The 17,580-nt window shown below is 45.4% G+C and overlaps 1 pseudogene; it reads left to right on the forward strand.

Moving 5' to 3' along the window:
• The first annotated feature begins 1,570 nt into the window (after positions 1 to 1,570).
• LOC115677027 (UDP-glycosyltransferase 71A15-like) lies at positions 1,571 to 14,636 on the forward strand (annotated as a pseudogene).
• The last annotated feature ends 2,944 nt before the right edge of the window (positions 14,637 to 17,580 follow it).

Below are 17,580 nucleotides of genomic sequence, written 5' to 3' on the forward strand. Positions count from 1 at the left end.
ATAATGTCGGCCGCAATAGTCAAAATTTTTCGTGGCAAAATACTGATAAAAAAAAAAATTTCCTGGCAAATTAGCCACGAATTTTGCCACGAATAATTCCAGTGGCAAATTAGCCACGAATTTTAGCCACGAATTTTGCCACGAATAATTCCAGTGGCAAATTACCCACGAATTTAGCCACGAATTTTAGCCACGGAAAATTAGCCACGAATAAACTAGTCGAAAAAAAAAATTTATTAGCCACATGATAATTAGCAACGACTTTTTGCCATGAAAATTTTTCGTCGCAATTTGGCGACCAAAAAATAATAATAGCGACGACTTTTGCCACGAATAGATCTCGTGGAAAATTCGCCACGGATATTTGCCACGAAAAATATTCGTGGCAAATTAGCGACGGATATTGGCCACGAATATTATTCGTGGCAAATTAGCGACGGATATTTGCCACGAATATTATTCGTGGCAAATTAGCCACGAATTTTGCCACGAATATTTACCGACGAATTTTGCGACGAATTATTTTTCGTTGCAAAATTAGCCACGAATTTTGCCACGGATAATTAGCGACGAATTTTGCGACGAATTTTTTCGTCGCAAATTAGCCACGAAAATTGGAATTTTCCGTGGCAAAATTTTGCGACGGCCTATTAGCGACGAATTTTTTTCCGTCGCCAATTTCGTCGCAAATTCATTTTGCCACGAATTTTGTAGAAATTTTTTGTGGCAAAATTCGTGGCAAAACCCGGCTTTTTTTGTAGTGCACACTCAAATACTCTTTGTGTTTTCCAGCTCCTAATTACACCTAACAACTCATACAATATTTAGCCTCACATAATTTCTCACGAAACAATCTATCAATCTCACAAAAAAATTTATAAATCTTATTTAAAGATTTATTGGCTTGACCACTCATCTCTTGGGTGCAATTCACGATCGCCACCAAGCCACAAGCTCCAAGTTGGATGTCCGGCTGTCATGCCACTTGGAACACTCGCGGCACACATCGACAACGGGCTTCGATTTGTGCCCTCTTCCTTCTCAACCAAGGAGATATATGAAACAAACCCTTGTGAATAGGTATATTTATCCCACGGTGTGGGAACGGGAAGCAAAGTCCAACCGGCACATTCTTATCGGTTTCAAACTCGTGACATATTCTAATGAAATTTTTTTTTTTTGGGTCAAAATTCTAACAAAAAGTTAAAACGGCATTTTACAAATTAATTTCCTAAACCAAACGCAATCACCTTAGATTGATGAGAAATTATACATAGATGTTGGAGTCATAGTCGATCGAGATTGACCCGTTCTACAATGGATCGAGTCTTGCCAATAATATGATGGTTGTTGAAAAATCCTTCGGTCCCTTTTTCGCTAAGTACTGTCCGGAGTCGAACAACGCCTCAAGTTGACCGCAACCAGCAAAGCCATGACGCCTTTTCCCTTCTTGCTGTCCAAGCATCTCTCTACTTTATCTTCTTTCTAGTTCCATACAAATAAAGAATAAAAAATGTCTCGCCAGATGGAATTAATAAAATCAAACAACGCAAATTAAAGAATGACAAAAATGCCGCGAGAAGACGTATTTAACCAGGAGTCTTCCCCACCTCACAAACCCAACCCAAGTCATAAGCAACACAAGAAGCCTCGAGCTTCATCACCATCTTTTCCAACCACAACAATACGTTCGACGAGCGATGAAGGGAATGCCAAGAGCATAAGAGCGATGAAGGGAATTATCATCAATACGTTCGACGAGCTTGAATCACATGCACTGGGGTCCTTGGCGGGCCTCGGGGCGCCTGCAGTGTACCCCGTGGGGCCCATACTCGATATGAAGGGGGAGACTAAAGAGAAGGCTGACGGTGGCCGCCGAGGCGATGGCATCATGGAGTGGCTCGACGAGCAACCGCCTTCATCGGTGGTTTTCTTGTGCTTCGGGAGCGTGGGGAGCTTCCGTGAGAACCAGTGAAGGAAATGGCCTGTATGGAGCGGAGCGGGCACCCATTTCTCGTGGTCCCTACGGCGACCGCCACCAAAGGGCAAGATGTTTCCGAGTGATTACACGGACCCATGAGCTCTTGCCCGAGGGGTTCTTGGATCGGACGCTTGTTGGGAAAGTGATTGGGGGCCCCGCAGCTGCGATCCTGGCACACCCGGCGATTGGGGGTTCGTGTCGCACTGCGAATGGAACTCCACCCTTGAGAGCATATGGTTTGGTGTGGCAATGGCCACATGGCCCCTATACGTGGAGCAACAGTTCAATGCGTTCGAGCTGGTGGTGGAGCTGGGCCTCGCAGTGGAGATCAGGATGGACTACAGGAGGGATTTCACGATGGAGAGCGACTTTGTGGTGATGGCAGAGGAAATAGAGGGCGGAATAAGGAAGTTAATAGAGGACGTCGGTGGCGAGAGGCGGAAGAAGGTGATGTCACACCCCGAACCCCATCGAGCGCATGACACTCTTCTTGGTTGATTAATACGACATCCCAGGGTATCGCCGACCTCACTTATAATTTTCAGAGATTTTAAACAATCAGCGGAGATCACAAATACCCGAACAATTTAAAACTGGGGAGAACAGGGAGAATACACATATTCATTTCTCATTCCAACTTATACAATATTCACAATTTACAAAACCACCACATATACAAACACCCCAAACTATGAACCACCAATATACATGTGCATACCTTACTACAACCACCGATATCAAAAAGGACAAATGACCTGGATGTTCTATCCTAAAAAATGGTACACCTCCAAAAGTCCAATTTCCACCCCTACGCTAGCCCCTACGTCCTTTGCTCGGCATCCATTCCGAGTCCGCTTCTTCGTCCTCTGAACCTGAATCCCCCTGGACGGTCTGTTCCTCTGAGGACTCCGGCTCAGCCTCAATCTCAATCGGGTGATTTATGTCACCTGACTCCGCTGGGGCCTCGACCTGCTCCTCCGACTCGGTCTCCTCATCAGACCCGTACTCTAGTACAAACTCAGGGTCAATCCACTGCTCATACGAGGGAATATACACCGGTTCTTCTTCTGGCTCAGCAGGCTCGTTCTCAGGTTCCGCCTCGGGCCCCCCTCCTTCTGGTTCTTCCTCTGGGATCGGCTCAAGATCCACATCCATCGGATCGTACTCCGCTTGCGATCCTTCGGGCTCTAGTTCTTGCTCGGCCCCCGAAGACCCCGGCTCTGCTGACGCAAGATGCAGTCCTGACTGCGCTAGACTAGTCTCCAAGCTAGTCAACTCGCCATCCGGAGGTGGTATAGCAGATGGGTCCCAGTCCCCAACTCCATCAAAGGGGACGTCAAAACCTCGGACGGGACCTAACTCATCTACCCCGTCCCGGAAGAACCACGCGGTGTATGTAGGGGGCTCCCACAGGGGTAATCCTATATCTACAAATACTACAGTTGTATGCTTAATCCAGGTCGTCTGGTCATCTATAGGAAACTCGACTACATTATGCTCGGTGTGCATCGGAACTCCAAAACGTTCAGGCGGCGGCGGTGGCGGATTCATGGCTCAGGTCGGGGTCCTGAAAATATTGATTGAAACAACCATGAGATTACATCTCAGTAAGTACACCCCTAAAATCCACCTAGGCTATCACGTACCTCCAGACAATCACAAAGCACAATCACATACACCCAGTCATCACATAGCAGGCACATCAATCATTCTTACCTGGCCTATCCTGCGTGCAACCTGCACGTTAGTCATAATCACACCATATGCAATCACATGCATATTCAAATCACATTTCACGCATTCCCGCTTGCCTCGTTACATTCTTTCCCACATCACTCGCCAGTGACCCGCGTAATGGTACCGCCTCAGGTTCACTGCGACCAACTCATCACAACACTCCAGGGCCCGCGTAATGATAGCCTCAGGCCGTGTATCTCGCCCGCATAGTGGTACCGCCTCAGGCTCAACACCTACCACCTACGACACAACCCGCATAATGGTACCGCCTCAGGTTGGCTGTCCTCCGGTAATATCGGGCATCGTCCCGCGTAGTAGTACCGCCTCGGGACGAAAATATCCCCACGTAGTGATACCGCCTCAGGGATTTCTACAATCACACATGCCACGTCGTACACAATCTTTTTCTCATTTACATGCTCAACACTCACTTGCCAATCAGTTGGCCCATCACACGTGGCCCGTGCACGCAACAATTCACATACATTTTTCGTGCTCACTAAGCATTCGACATGGCCAATTTGACAATTAATTCGATCTGGCCTGAGCGTGCACACAACAAGCATTTTTAAACCAATCAATTGCACATTAATGCACTCAATTTCACCACTACAATTCAACCACATCACAAACACACCACCAACATACAAATTGGCATTTTTCCATATCCAAACTGCATCAAATCAATTCCGGCCCTTCACGATATTTTCTCGAAATTCAGAGCCGAATCTAAGTATCCAATTTACGAACCGAACCGAGCATCACAGCACTTAGATCAGCCAATCACAGTCCACTTTTGACCTCAAAATTTCCACCAAAATTCCCAATTTAATTTCTAAGGCCCGCCACATAATTCCGCTCCTTAAAATCGTATAAATCCGCGCCTAAATAAACCCGAATCCACCCTAATTTATCCTTCGTTACCCGACGTCCTAAATAGGGTTTAGAGCGCAACTTACCAAACTCTAGACTAACGCGGCTAGAGCGGAAAGCGGCGGCAATCGGCGGCGCGGCTTGAAGGCTTGGGCGGACGGCTACGGCGAGTGGCGGCGCGGCTTCCTTGGCTGCCCAACTCACGGTCACGAGGAGGGGGGAGAGGGAAAACCGAGAGGGACGGCGTGGGGGTGGCGACGGTGGTGCGGCGGTCGGCGTACAGGCGGTGGCCGTACGGCGGTGGCGACGGCAAGGGGAGAGGCGGCCGGTTCGGTGAGGGGGAGAGGGAGATGGCCGAGAGAGATGGAGAGAGAGTGAGGTCTTGGACTAAATAGTGAACTTTTGACCAAAGTGGCAAATGACAATCATGCCCTTGTCTCTCAATCCAAATCGACGGCCCAGATTCGATCTTATCTTGGAACTGACGGCCGAGATCGAATCTTACCCAAAATATCCAAGGGCAATTTGGGAATTTCATAAAATTCCAAGGGCAAAAATGTCCAACAAAAAAGTTAGGGCAAAATGACCAAAATTCCCCTCCCTCTTAAAACATGCCCTTTATAACTTTCTAAGGGTAAAACGGTCACTTTTCCATTTTCTTGCCGAAATTGAATTTTTCTGAAGGATTCGGGACATTCCAAAATTGCACGTCCCAACCGCAACATCGTCCTAATGTCCCGTTGTGACTTCCAAATTTTCCGATGTCCAAATTGGGCTCAATTACATAATTAAATTTTATTAAACGCAACTCGAGCGTTTCTCAAACTAACGGGTGGCTTTTTGGGGAAATTCGCATATTCGACCTGTGACTGATAATAAATCAAGTCACGTGCAGATTCATTCAGCTCGTGACGACTTCGGTTGTCATTTAAATCGCGAGGATCAATCACTAGATCCGAGGGGCACAATCGTTTGGTATAGGTTCAGGATCGTTCGTCAATTCATTTCGTGGTCCAGTGGAATCACCCGCGATCCACTACTATGACCGTGGCGAACTGACCCTTAGCTATCCTTCGATTGGCCTACAATGGCTCAAAATGTCACCTCGGCGATTTTATAATCGAAAATCAATTCACGATCGAATTTTCTCTTAGTCGCACGAATTTAAATCTCCAGTTAGCCTTTCCCTAATGATTAGTATCCTAGGAATGATCAGTTCCGGGCAAGAACTAACTACGAGTACATCCATAAAACTAAATATTTCATATATCCCAAATGGATGAAATTCAGGATGTCACAACTTTTCCCCCTTTACGAAAATTTCGTCCTCGAAATTTACAAATCCTACCACTATTCAAACAACTGGGGGTATTGACGTTGCATCATCTCTTCACTTTCCCAAGTTGCGCCTTCAGTCCCGTGGTGCTCCCAAATAACCTTGACCATCGGGATCATCTTGTTTCTCAAAACTCGCTCCTTCCGATCTTCGATTCTTACCGGTCTCTCAACATAGGACACCTTGTCATCAACTTCTATCTCCTCATAATTTAACACATGAGTTGGGTCCGGTTCATATTTCCTCAACATTGATACGTGGAACACATTATGCACTTGCGACAAATTCGGTGGAAGCGCAAGGCGATACGCTAAATCCCTGATCTTTTCTAAAACCTCAAAAGGTCTCACGTACCGCGGACTCAGCTTCCCTTTCTTACCGAACCTGGATAGTCCTCTCATGGGCGACACCTTAAGAAATACGTGATCCCCCACTTGAAACTCTAAAGGCCTTCGCCTTTTGTCTGCATAACTTTTCTGACGGCTTTGAGCTGTTTTCAGCCTTCCACGAATTACCTTAACCGCCTCAATCGATTGTTCGACTAACTCTGGCCCAGTTATACTTCTTTCTCCTACCTCGTCCCAGCACATGGGCGTCCTACAAGCCCTGCCATAAAGCGCTTCAAAGGGCGCCATTCATATGCTCTGCTGAAAACTATTATTATAAGCGAATTCCACTAAGGGCAGTTGCTCTTCCCACTTACCCTGAAAATCCAGCACACATGCCCGAAGCATATCCTCTAAAGTCTAAATTGTCCTTTCAGACTGGCCATCTGTCTGAGGATGGTAAGCTGTGCTAAACTGCAACTTGGATCCTAATGCCGTCTGCAGACTTTTCCAAAAATTGGCGGTAAATCTAGGATCACGATCTGAGGTAATAGTCACTGGCACCCCATGCAATCGAACTATCTGCTGCACATACAATTCAGCATACCGGTCTAACGCGAAATCCTTTCGCACAGCCAAAAAGTGTGCCGACTTGGTCAACCTGTCGACAATCACCCAAATAGTATCACGGCCTCTTTGGCTCCTTGGCAACCCCATCACAAAGTCCATAGTTATATGCTCCCATTTCCATTCTGGGATTTCCAATGGTCGCAACAATCCTCCAGGCTTACAGTGTTACGCTTTCACTTGCTGACACGTCAGGCACTTAGCTACGTGCTTAGCGATATCTGCCTTCATACCATTCCACCAATAGTACTGTCTCAAATTCTGATACATTTTAGTACTGCCTGGGTGGATACTATAACTGCTACGATGCACTTCTGTTAAAATTTCTTCCTTAAGCTCCGCATCATCAGGCACACATAAACGTCCACGGAACTTCAGTATCCCATCTTCGGATATCTGGAAGTCCGGCTTTCTCTTGGCCTCCTCCATCTCTAGAATCTTTTGGATTTCCTTATCCACAGACTGCAAGGTCTTAATCTTAGCCTGGATCTTCGGTTCAATCCTAAGCGTAGCCAGCAAGCTCGAGACTTGACTTACTTCAAATCTAAACTCCGAGTATCGCACTTTTGCTAACAATGTCCATTATTTGACCATCAAATGGGCGATGCTCGACTTCGGACTCAAAGCATCGGCTACCCGGTTGGCCTTCCCGGGATGATATAATATATCACAGTCGTAGTCTTTCAGCAACTCCATCCACCGACACTGCCTCATGTTTAACTCCTTTTGAGAAAACAAATATTTGAGGCTCTGATGGTCTGTATAGATCTGAAATTTCTCTCCGCATAAATAATGTCGCCAAATCTTCAGGGCGATTACTATTGCGGCTAATTCCAAGTCATGCGTCGGATAATTCAACTCATGCGGTCTTAACTGCCTTGACGCGTAGGCCACTACTTGTCCATTTTGCATGAGTACGCACCCCAATCCTTTTAACGACGCATCACTATAAATTTCGTATCCTCCTGGTCCTGATGGAATAGTCAATACCGGCGCCGTTGTCAATCTATGCTTTAATTCCTGAAAATTCCTTTCACATTTGTCGGTCCATTCAAACCTCGTTTCCTTTTTCAACAAATGGGTCAACGGCGTCCCTATTGCCGAAAACCCTTCCACGAAACGACGATAATATCCTGCCAGACCCAGGAAACTTCTAACCTCTGTTACCGTCGTCGGTCTAGGCCATTTCATTACTGCCTCAATTTTCGATGGGTCCACTGAAATTCCTTCCCCAGAAATCACATGACCGAGAAATACTACTCGACTGAGCCAAAATTCGCACTTGCTAAACTTAGCATACAGTGCGTTTTCTCTTAAAGTCTGCAACACTCGACTCAAATGAAATTTATGCTCCTCTAGGCTATTCGAATATACCAATATGTCATCTATAAAAACGATCACGAACTGATCTAAGAATTCCTTAAACACCCGATTCATTAGATCCATAAAGGCAGCAGGGGCGTTCGTCAATCCAAAGGGCATTACCGTGAATTCGTAATGTCCATATCTCGTCCTAAATGCTGTATTTGGTATGTCCTCCTTCCTAATTCTCAACTGATGATATCCCGTTCTCAAATCAATTTTAGAGAATACCGAAACCCCTTGTAACTGATCAAATAAATCATCAATCCTCGGTAAGGGATATTTATTTTTTATCATCACCTGATTCAGCTGCCTATAATCGATGCATAACCTCAACGATCCATCTTTCTTTCTCACAAATAAAACCGGCGCTCCCCACGGAGACGTACTCGGATGAATAAATCCCTTGTCTAACAATTCTTGCATCTGCACCTTTAACTCCTTTAATTCCGACAATGACATTCTATAAGGTGCCTTCGAGATTGGCTCAGTTCCAGGTGCCAACTCGATTACAAACTCTACTTCTCTTTCCGACGGCAATCCTGGCAACTCCTGAGGAAACACATCAGGATACTCACACACTACCATTATATCCTCAAGCCTCGGCTCTTCAGCCGTTGAATCAACTACAGCCGCTAGAAATCCTTGACACCCTTCACTCAACCACTTCGTCATTTCCAGTGACGAAATCCATGGAATTGAGGGTCCTCCTCGACTTCCCACAAATTTGAATTCCGGATGTCCAACATGATTAAATTGGATCACCCTGCTACTGCAATCCATTACGGCCCTCTGCTTAGACAGCCAGTCCATTCCCACTATCACATCGAAATCGTACATGGCTAGAACCGCTAAATCAATCATTTCCTCCCTATCCCCAATCACAATCTTACAGTCTGGACACCCCATTGATACTAACATCTTATCATTCAAGGGAGTCGTCACGCATAACACAACATCAAGCAATTGCGGTTCTATTCCAATCAACTCAACAAACTGCTTCGATATGAAAGAATGTGACGCCCCAGGGTCAAATAAAGCATATGCAGCATGGTTGCACAGAGAAATCGTACCTGTGACAACCCTTGGCGCGTTCTCAGCCTCTCTTCTGGCCATGGCATACACTCGTCCTTGTGCCTGTGGCCTATTCTGATTTGCTGTCTAGGCCGCTCCAGTCTGATTCCCGTTCCGAGGTGGCGGCAACGCAGGTGGCCTATTCTGCCTGAGATTGGGGCAATACCTCACATGATGACCAAATCCGCCACACCCAAAACATGCTCCGTCCCGGGTCGGACAAGGTCCATTTCCATGCCTTTCCCCACATACCCTACATGGACCATTCTGATTACTGGCCGGCTTCCCGATATTCCTTCTAATAGGAGGGACCAAACGTCTATTACTCGACATCGGCCTCTTCCCAAAATTGCGATTGTCCCTACCCTGGACAAATCTCAACCCAAAAGCGGCAGCCTATCCACCTGATCTCGCTCTAGAACTTGAGCTCTATCAAATATTTCCTCGTATGTCCTCAGATTCACTAGTAACAACTGGCTACGGATATCAGTTTTCAATCCATCTCGAAACCTTCGCGCCTTGTCATCGGGATGCTCTATCATTCTTGGCGCAAACTTAGACAATCTAGCAAATTCCGCCTCATATTGATCTACCGTCATCTGACCTTAGCGGAGTCTCATAAACTCTGCTAGCTTTCTTTCCCTAGCACTGGCCGAGAAATACTTTTCATAAAAACTCTCAATAAAAACAGCCCAATTCCGAGCTATACCTTCCGGAAACACCCTATCCCTGGTGGCCTTCCACCAATCATTCGCATTATCCTGCAACTGGTATACTACCAGGGTTACTTTCTCATTATCGGTGCACTCTAACACCTCAAAGGCTTTCTCAAGTTCCTCTACCCATCGAGGTGCAGCCTCAGGGTCACCTTTCCCAGAAAACTTAAGCGGTTTTAGCTTCATAAACTGCTCGACTAGTTGGTGCATTGGTCTAGTCACATTAACTGGCCCCTGCCCTTGATTTCCATTATTATTATTAGCAGCAGCGGCCTCGGCAGCTCGGGCAATCGTAGCAGCTCGTTCTTGAGTCTGCTGTTCTATTACATTACCAATCTGCTCTAGGGTCCTCATGACCGCTTCCATTCTAGGATCCTCTGCAGGTCTAACATCGACTCTAGGGTCCACTGCAGCTCCAACATCGATTCCAGGGTTTTCTATCGCTCTAACACCCATTCCGAGGTCCTCTACAGCTCTAGCTCGAGCACGACCTCCACCTCTTGTTCCTCTTCCTGCGCCCCTTCTTGGGACTCTTCCCACACCTCTTCCTTCGCTGCTCATTGTATCAGCTTCCTATCACTCTCCTACCTGCTATAATTCCACTCAGGAATTAGTAACCTAGGCCAACTAGATCAGTCTAGTCCTAGGCAGTGAATTAACGCAAAAATTCACTCAGCAGGCAATCCATTCCTACAAGCACAATGCCATAATCAATAGGGTCTGAACACTTACCTCAGGTCCAGACACACCTGCAATTCAAGAATCACCACAATCAAGTCACTCAATCAGTCACAACAAATAATCTGGAGGCACGTGTAGCTTATTCCGTCCTATAACTCACTAAAATCTCCCTAAAATACTACCCAGGGTCTCTGCTCCTTATCACTCCAACTTCGACCAGTTTAGATCGAGCTGACCATGCTCTGATACCAATTCAAACAAGGATGTCACACCCCGAACCCCATCGAGCGCATGACATCCATCTTGGTCGATTAATACGACATCCCAGGGTATCGCCGACCTCACTTATAATTTTCAGAGATTTTAAACAATCAGCGGAGACCACAAATACCCGGACAATTTAAAACTGGGGAGAACAGGGAGAATACACATATTCATTTCTCATTCCAACTTATACAATATTCACAATTTACAAAACCACCACATATACAAACACCCCAAACTATGAACCACCAATATACATGTGCACACCTTACTACAACCACCGATATCAAAAAAGACAGATGACCTGGATGTTCTATCCTAAAAAATGGTACACCTCCAAAAGTCCAATTTCCACCCCTACGCTAGCCCCTACGTCCTTTGCTCGGCGTCCATTCCGAGTCCGCTTCTTCGTCCTCTGAACCTAAATCCCCCTGGACGGTCTATTCTTCTGAGGACTCCGGCTCAGCCTCAATCTCAATCGGGTGATTTATGTCACCCTACTCCGCTGGGGCCTCGACCTGCTCCTCCGACTCGATCTCCTCATCAGACCCGTACTCTAGTACAAACTCAGGGTCAATCCACTGCTCATACGAGGGAATATACACCGGTTCTTCTTCTGGCTCAGCAGGCTCGTTCTCAGGTTCCGCCTCGGGCCCCCCTCCTTCTGGTTCTTCCTCTGGGATCGGCTCAAGATCCACATCCATCGGATCGTACTTCGCTTGCGATCCTTCGGGCTCTGGTTCCTCCTCGGCCCCCGAAGACCCCGGCGCTGCTGACGCAGGATGCAGTCCTGACTACGCTAGACTAGTCTCCAAGCTAGTCAACTAGCCATCCGGAGGTGGTATAGCAGATGGGTCCCAGTCCCCAACTCCATCAAAGGGGACGTCAAAACCTCGGACGGGACTGAACTCATCTACCCCGTCCCGGAAGAACCTCGCGGTGTATGTATGGGGCTCCCACATGGGTAATCCTATATCTACAAATACTATAGTTGTATGCTTAATCCAGGTCGTCTGGTCATCTATAGGAAACTCGACTACATTATGCTCGGTGTGCATCGGAACTCCAAAACGCTCAGGCGGCGGCGGTGGCGGATTCATGGCTCAGGTCGGGGTTCTGAAAATATTGGTTGAAACAACCATGAGATTACATCTCAGTAAGTACACCCATAAACCCCACCTAGGCTATCACGTACCTCTAGATAATCACAAAGCACAATCACATACACCCAGTCATCACATAGCAGGCACATCATTCATTCTTACCTGGCCTATCCTGCATGCAACCTGCACGTTAGTCATAATCACACCATATGCAATCACATGCATATTCAAATCGCATTTCACGCATTCCCGCTTGCCTCATCACATTCTTTCCCACATCACTCGCCAATGACCCGCGTAATGGTACCGCCTCAGGTTCACTGCGACCAACTCATCACAACACTCCAGGGCCCGCGTAATGATAGCCTCAGGCCGTGTATCTCGCCCGCGTAGTGGTACCGCCTCAGGCTCAACACCTACCACCTACGACACAACCCGCATAATGATACCGCCTCAGGTTGGCTGTCCTCCAGTAATACCGGGCATCGTCCCGCGTAGTAGTACCGCCTCAGGACGGAAACATCACCGCGTAGTGATACCGCCTCAGGGATTTCTACAATCACACATGCCACGTCGTACACAATCTTTTTCTCATTTACATGCTCAACACTCACTTGCCAATCAGTTGGCCCATCATACGTGGCCCGTGCACGCAACAATTCACATACATTTTTCGTGCTCACTAAGCATTCGACATGGCCAATTTGACAATTAATTCGATCTGGTCCGAGCGTGCACACAACAAGCATTTTTAAATCAATCAATTGCACATTAATGCACCCAAATTCACCACTACAATTCAACCACATCACAAACACACCACCAACATACAAATTGGCATTTTTCCATGTCCAAACTGCGTCAAATCAATTCCGGCCCTTCACGACATTTTCACGAAATTCAGAGCCGGATCTAAGTATCCAATTTGCGAACCGAACCGAGCATCACAGCACTTAGATCAGCCAATCACAGCCCACTTTTGACCTCAAAATTTCCACCAAAATTCCCAATTTAATTCCTAAGGCCCGCTACATAATTCCGCTCCTTAAAATCGTATAAATTCGCGCCTAAATAAACCCGAATCCACCCTAATTTATCCTTCGTTACCCGACATCCTAAATAGGGTTTAGAGCGCGACTTACCAAACTTTAGACTAACGCGGCTAGAGCGGAAAGCGGCGGCAATCGGTGGCGCGGCTTGGCGGCTTGGGCGGACGACCACGGCGAGCGGCGACGCGGCTTCCTTGGCCGCCCAACTCACGGCCACGAGGAAGGGGGAGAGGGAAAATCGAGAGGGACGGCGTGGGGGTGGCGACGGTGGTGCGGCGGTCGGCGTACGGGCGGTGGTCGTACGGCGGCGGCGACCGCAAGGGGAGAGGCGGCCGGTTCAGTGAGGGGGAGAGGGAGATGGCCGAGAGAGATGGAGAGAGAGTGAGGAGAGAGAGAGTGAGGTCTTGGACTAAAGAGTGAACTTTTGACCAAAGTGGCAAATGACAATCATGCCCTTGTCTCTCAATCCAAATCGACGGCCCAGATTCGATCTTATCTTGGAACCGACGGCCGAGATCGAATCTTACCCAAAATATCCAAGGGCAATTTGGGAATTTCATAAAATTCCAAGAGCAAAAATGTCCAATCAAAAAGTTAGGGCAAAATGACTAAAATTCCCCTCCCTCTTAAAACATGCCCTTTATAACTTTCTACGGGTAAAACGGTCACTTTTCCATTTTCTTGCCGAAATTGAATTTTTCTGAAGGATTTGGGACATTCCAAAATTGCATGTCCCAACCACAACGTCGTCCTAACGTCCCGTTGTGACTTCCAAATTTTCCGATGTCCAAATTGGGCTCAATTACATAATTAAATTTTATTAAACGCAACTCGAGCGTTTATCAAACTAACGGGTGGCTTTTTGGGGAAATTCGCATATTCGACCTGTGACTGATAATAAATCAAGTCACGTGCAGATTCATTCAGCTCGTGACGACTTCGGTTGTCATTTAAATCGCGAGGATCAATCACTAGATCCAAGGGGCACAATCATTTGGTATAGGTTCAGGATCGTTCGTCAATTCATTTCGTGGTCCAGCAGAATCACCCGCGATCCACTACTATGACAGTGGCGAACTGACCCCTAGCTATCCTTGGATTGGCCTACAATGGCTCAAAATGTCACCTCGGCGATTTTATGATCGAAAATCAATTCACGATCGAATTTTCTCTTAGTCGCACGAATTTAAATCTCCAGTTAGCCTTTCCCTAATGGTTAGTATCCCAGGAATGATCAGTTCCGAGCGAGAACTAACTACGAGTACATCCATAAAACAAAATATTTCATAAATCCCAAATGGATGAAATTCAGGATGTCACAGGTGAAGGAGGTGAGTGAGAAAAGTAGGAAGGCATTGGTTGAGGGCGGCTCTTCTTACTTGTCTTTGGGTCGTTTGATTGAGGACATCTTGAATAATATGCCTTAATGTAAGGGACTACAATGGTTGGAATATTTAGAATTTCTGGTTTACGCAAGTTGAATAAAACAAGGTTGCTTTCATTGTAATAGATCATTTTGTACTCATAAAAGTAAGCTTATCGTGGAAATCTAGCACATACCGCCAGTGTAAAAAAAACATCATAAGCACCTTATTCACTTTTGATTTGATGATTAGTGAGAGATTCGATATTTAAAATCCTTAAATCTAAGTGTGATTAAACTGTTTGCATAAAGTTTTATTTACATGAGCAGAGTATGCTCTAATGTTTCATTTCAAAAAACTTGTTCACTTGGAATGGTTGAGAATATCAATTCGGTCTCTTATGCAGGCCTCATTCTCGAACGATACTAAACTATTCCCTTTGTCCTTTTCATGTAGCACTTTGTGCATTGCTCGTGAATCGTGATAGAAGTTCTAGTCTTAAAGCGAACGAAATCTATCTAGAGAGTCCGACATCTCTCTCTCTCTCTCTCTCTCTCTCTCTCTCTCTCTCTAAGATAAGTCTTGCTCATGTACAGTACATGTTCAGAATATTTAAATAATAAATCACATCTGTATTTAACAGTTTAATTTTTAAAATAGTTGGTGATAGTCCCACAAAATCTTATATGATGTCAGAGTAAGAGATCATGAGTTAGAATATTTAAAAATAAACAACATATTCATCTGATAACATAAATTTTTAGAACAATTGACAGTAGTCTCACAAAATTTCATACACATCACATTGATATCTCCGAATAACCTAATATTTTTTATCCTCCGACTAATAAATTGGTTGGTTGGTCCGATACTCCATTCATGATTTTCCATCCAATATATTATTCATGGTCCGAATGAGTTTGAATTACTTTTTGATATGTCGGCAGACTAAGCTATTTTATGGGCACAAGAACAATTTTAGTGAACCGAAATGACAATTTCCTAGCCTTTTTTCCAAATTATGACCTAAACTTGAACGAAGATAATTTGGGACTTTGTATGAATATAGTATCGTGAATTCGCCTTATTTATGAGCATTAGTCCTCACTCGCATCATCGAGGCGTGAATCATGTTAGGGTTGATTCTCCTTTGAAAATACCAGGCAAACTTACGTTACCAACTACTCCGAGTGACCGAGGATCTAACGCTAAGGATTGAAAGCGACTTTCCTTCATGCTTATCTTGACAATTTCATTGAGTGTCTTAGTAAACTAAAGTGACCTTGGATGTAATGCTAAGGATGGAAAACGACTTTGCCCAATGCTTATCTTGACTATATCATTTAGTGTTCTTTTAGTATACTATATGACCGGGATGTTGACATGGTTTGACCCTTTGGCCAAACTTGGCATCCCAAGACAAACACAACTGAAACTTCCAGAGGAGATGTCTTGATTTCGTGTGTGTGTGGTTTGCAAAGAAGTCATCTAAATCGGGTCATTCTTTAACATGATTTAATGAAATTGTACTATCACATCATGCTTCAAAGTTAATAAACATTTCAAACCTCATTTTGTTGGCAATGAGATCAACTGCTTAGCTATTTGGACTATTGTTAATTTTATTTGGGTCGAAAAAAATTGTTTTTGTTATTAAAAGAAGCAAATTAGATAGTCTACCCCTGGTTTCTTTCGAGTAAATGCATTTAATTGGACATAAGTCTTTCTTTTCCATTTAAAACCTAAATTATTAGCTTGACAATTGGTAAATTTAATTCCATTTCATAACCCAAACAAGTGATGTTTGCTTTGATATTCATAATTGAATGAGTATTTTTATATGTATAAAGTTTTGTAAAGTAATATAACTCATCTTTGATCTTTTACGTATATTATACATTAGGGCTCCGTTCGTTTGGCGGAAAATATTCTCCTTTTGGAAAATATTTTCCCGGAAGTCATTTTCCTGGAAAATATTTTCCCGGAACATAATTTTCCGGTGTTCGGCGACCAATATGAAAAAGTTTCGGAAAATATTTTTTGCCGGCGTCCGGTGGCCGGCGGGCGGCGACCGGCGGGCGGCGACCGGCGGCAGCAGCGGCTGCGGCCGGCGACCAACAGCCAATGTTCGGCGTCCGCGGCGTTTGGCGGCGTCCGGCGGCGGCCGGCGGTCGGCGGCTGCGGTCGGCGGCCGGCGGTCGGCGGCCTGCAGTCGGCGGCCGGCGGCCTTAGTGAAAAAGAAGAAGAAGAAGCTCCGGAAAATGATTTCCGCTTTTGAAGAAGCAGAAGTCATTTTCCATAGACTTAGGCTATTTTGTGAGGGGGGAAGGAAAATATTTTCCCACGGAAAACATTTTCCGCCCCCCGAACACCGGAAAACCCAGAAAATATTTTCCTGGAGAATATTTTCCGCCAAACGAACGGAGCCTAGATTTCAATATATATTTCTCTAGTGCCTTCTATAAATGTGCATAGTATATACTCTATCTGCTTAAAAGAAATTTGCATTACTAATTGAGTGTTGGTTAGCTTCGACAATTCATCGTAATACTTTTTAGGTTTACAGCTAAATGTGTCAAAATGGGTCCAAAACCCATTCTTTAACTCACTTTCTTTAGGTCAGGTCATAAATGGGTTGGCTAAAATGTTAAAAACGGGTTTAAATGGATCCAAGAAACAAATGCCTAATTAAATATGGGTCTAAATGGGTTGGGAATACACCCATTTCAAATCTATTTTCATTTTACAGCCCATTCCTCTTATAATCCTACCTAACCCCAAAAGTCCAAATTCTCCCTCCTCCTTTGCCTCCTCATCTTCCTTCTCTCTCCTCATATCCAAATACCACCATTAACATCCACCCAAGAAAAAATGAACACCTCCTTCGACGCTCTTCTTGGACGCTCGACCCCAACATGGACGGCGTTGACCTCGACCCCTCTAACTTTGGTTGCTCCATCATCCTCAAGAGGATCCCAAACGGCGACATCTTAGAGGCCTCTCACGCCGGCGATATCGACCGCCTCAAGTACCTCCTCGAGACCGGCGTCAACGTCAACGCCCGAGACTAGTAGGATTGAGCTTCAC

The sequence above is a fragment of the Syzygium oleosum genome, unplaced genomic scaffold (assembly GCF_021117445.2).
Source record: "Syzygium oleosum isolate NSW1041296 unplaced genomic scaffold, Sole_v2.1 Sole_v2.12, whole genome shotgun sequence".
NCBI lineage: Eukaryota > Viridiplantae > Streptophyta > Magnoliopsida > Myrtales > Myrtaceae > Syzygium > Syzygium oleosum.